The 3,762-nt window shown below is 31.6% G+C and overlaps 1 pseudogene; it reads left to right on the forward strand.

The window, feature by feature from the left end:
• Nucleotides 1-1,857: 1,857 nt before the first annotated feature.
• LOC129297961 (transcription factor MYB1R1-like) lies at nt 1,858-3,524 on the forward strand (annotated as a pseudogene).
• The last annotated feature ends 238 nt before the right edge of the window (nt 3,525-3,762 follow it).

The following is a 3,762-nucleotide window of genomic DNA, read 5'->3' on the forward strand; positions in this document are numbered from 1 at the left end:
AGTGTCTTAAACTATTCGTTATAGCAATTTTGCTTCTAAAGTAATTAAAATATAATATTTTTTTTTCTGACATTAAATATCTTAATGTTGACAATTAAAAATGCTAGCTGAGATTTAAGTTTGGCTGAAAATGTCACATGTTATGCTAAATGAATCTATGTTAAGATGCAATTTTGTCCTTAAATTATTTTCCAAGAAGTACCCAATATATTATACTATTTACATTGCAATAATTTTGCCATTAAAGTAATTAAAATGTAGCAAAAGTACATCTTAACTTAGATTTATTTGGCATGACAGATGATATTGTAGTTAAACTGTAGTCTTGTCAGCATTTTTAACAATTTGGGGTATTTAATGTTAAGAAAAAATATGCTATATGTTAATTATTTTAGAAATAAAATCATTACGATAAATAATTTAAGATATTAGTTGCTTAGAGCAAGAATGTATTAGAGCCGATAATTTGGCTAAGTTTGACGGGCAGGCCCGAACCTACCCGAAAAATTTAGGGCTAAGCCCAAAAAATATTATTTTTTTATTGTTCAGGCTTGGCCTGAATACCCTATAAAAAATAATTTTTTTAAAAAATATATAAAATATAATAAATATTAATTAATTTTTAAATTTTTATATTATTTTATACCAAAATACTATATATTTAAGTTTTTTAATATAATTATTTTTTAAAAATTTTAAAATAGTTATATTTCATATTTTATTATTTTTAATCAATAAAATATCTCAAAATAATATTTAAAATATATTTTAATATTAATTTTTATATTTTAAGACTCAATTTTTTTTAAATTTTTGAGTCCTATAAATTATTTACGTATTAAAAAATTAATTTTATATTTTTTTATAAATTAATATAATTAATTTTAATGTAAAATTAAAATTAAAAATAATTTTAAAAATAAAACTCAGGCATGTACGAATTTCTGACTTTACTACTAAATAAACATAATAAGTACAATAATATTTTTGAATAATTACTTGGTTATTATCCATATTAGACTTAGTTAAAAATTAAGAGTAAACTAGAATAACAATTTCTTATATGTAAGAGTTAAATAATATAAAAAGTTAAAGAAAAATAATTTAAAAATAATATTTTATTGTAATTAAATAATTTTTTTATATAATACAATGATAGCTATTTTTTTATATTCATAAAAATAAAATTATAATTTATCTAAAAGTTATTAAAAATTTTAAACTAATTGAGATAATAATTTTAATTTAATAGTCTAATTATAATTGAATTAAGATTAACTTAATCAAAATTAAAATAATATAATTTAATTAAAATATATAAAATATTTATATATAACTATGATAAAAGAAATATTTAAACAATTAAGATATTAATTTGTAAATAAAGAAAATATTCATAAATAAATTACACATAATATAATAAAATAATAACAAGACTACTTAAGTATAAAGTTAATAATTTATTTTTTTTTTTATTTTTTTAAAATTAAAATAATATTTTATGTTTAATAGAATTATTTAAAAATTTAAATTGATAAAAAAAATACTATTAAAAAGTTTTAAGTATTCGAGCTAATTTGAGAGTGTTAAGATCAGATTTGATTATATAAATTTTTTAAAAAAAGTATATCAAGCTTAACCTAAATTAAATTTAATTTAAATAAGTTCAGTATGTTTAAATTATCGACTCTAGAATGCACCCTCACATTTTTTTTTTCCCATAGCAATAAGGTGTAATAATTAATTAATGGCGTATGATAAACAGTGAGCGGCGGATACACTGAATCTGTCCCCCTCGTAACCCTCGTTATGGAACCAATCATCACACAACTCTATATATGACCCAAACCTGCCATCCTCTCTCCTTTTACTACCAGAAGTCTCCCTCTCTTCCTCTCTCCCTCACTCTCTCTCTCTCTCTCTCTCTCTCTCTCTCTGCGCGCTCCTGCTTTCTCTCTGGTGTGGAATGAGAAAAATAGAATCGAAACTGTGAGAGACGCTCCTTTATCGTACGATTCTATTCCACCATGTCTCGCACTTGCTCGCAGTGTGGCAACAACGGCCATAACTCCCGTACATGCATCCACGGCGGCGGCGGCGATGGTTCGTCTAAGGATAACGGGATTATGCTGTTTGGCGTGCGACTCACTCAAGGGAACTCGTTCAGGAAGAGTGCTAGTATGACGAATCTGTCGCAGTATGAAGCTCAGGCTCAGGATTCAAACGCCGTCGACGCTGGTTATGCCTCCGACGACGTCGTTCACGCTTCCGGACAGACGCGAGCGCGAGCGTAAGAGAGGTAATACATAATTGCGACTTGGGAGCTTTCGTGGATTGAAAACGAAAGGTTTGTTTGGACTTGGGGATTGAGTATTCTTTTTTTGGATTTGATTGGCTTTGTAGGTGTTCCCTGGACGGAGGAAGAGCACAGGCTATTCCTGTTGGGGTTACAGAAAGTCGGGAAAGGAGATTGGAGAGGGATTTCCAAGAACTTCGTCAAAACTCGGACGCCAACTCAGGTGGCGAGTCATGCTCAGAAGTACTTCCTTCGCCGCCACAACCAGAACCGAAGACGCCGGAGATCAAGTCTCTTTGACATTACCACCGATACAGTAGTAACTATTAATTATTGATTAATCTCATTCATTCCAGTCATTATCAGATTCTCCGATCTAACTTGATTTCGCTTGATTTGAATTTTTAGGTGATGGAACCCTCTTTAATGGAAGAAGAACAAATTCACCATGAAACGGCGATACCGCCCACACATCCACAGTTATACTACAGCGGCTTACCCAGTCCAACTTTTCCGACCAAGACGATGGCAGGAGAGAGATCAGCGAAGCCTATTAGGCCGATGCCAATCCTACCAGTCCCTCCGTCATCGAAAATGGCCACTCTAAATCTGAAAGAGAAGGTTCCAATAAGAGATCCCCTACCATTATCGCTGAAGCTGCCGACATCGCCGTCAACATCAAATGAGCAGTCGCAGGCAAGCAGCCAGTCATCGCCGTCGGATTTTCAGGCTATGTCTGACAAGTTCAGCGGCGGTGGAGATAGCATAATAAGCGTGGCTTGAAAGAAAGGGGAATATTATTGACTGACCAATGAAGCAGTAATGGGCAATTCAGGGACTTTGCAAAGGGCAAAGATGAGAATGCAAGGGTTAGAAAATAAAACAAACATTAGCTGGAAAAAAAGGGGTTAGGTGCTTGGATTAATGTAGGTGATTAGGCCATTAATTAATATTTTCCGACTTGTACAGGTTAGAGAGAGAGAGAGAGGGGGGGGGGGGGAAGAGGAGGAGGAGATGGGTAGTCATATTCAGAATTGGTCTTGGGGGATTTTTTTTGAATGCTTTAGATTGGTCACTTTTCTTTTAGAAGTGGGAGATGAAGATGGATGGGACTTAAGGTTAAGGTACTCTTTCTTATGGCCATTGGTCTGTTTATTTATGTTATATTATATGTAATGGCTTCTAAACTATCCTTGGTTTCTTGCCTATATGAAGATGTCTTGTTTTATATTTGGATTTCCTTATTACGTATTATCAAACATTTCTTGCAAGAAAGAATATATCTCCCTAACACGTGTGTGTAGGATATACTGCCTATTTGGAATGTTTCACTCTCTGCTCTCAATATTTTAAGTATTCTTGAGAGATTAATCTCTCTGATGAAGTGATAATGTTATTCTTTATGTCTAAAAAAGAGAGATAGGGCATCACGCATTATTGGTCTCTGATTTGCGATGTTAATTTTT

Source organism: Prosopis cineraria, unplaced genomic scaffold (assembly GCF_029017545.1).
Source record: "Prosopis cineraria cultivar Desert tree isolate PC_DT_omini unplaced genomic scaffold, ASM2901754v1 PC665, whole genome shotgun sequence".
NCBI classification, from domain to species: domain Eukaryota; kingdom Viridiplantae; phylum Streptophyta; class Magnoliopsida; order Fabales; family Fabaceae; genus Prosopis; species Prosopis cineraria.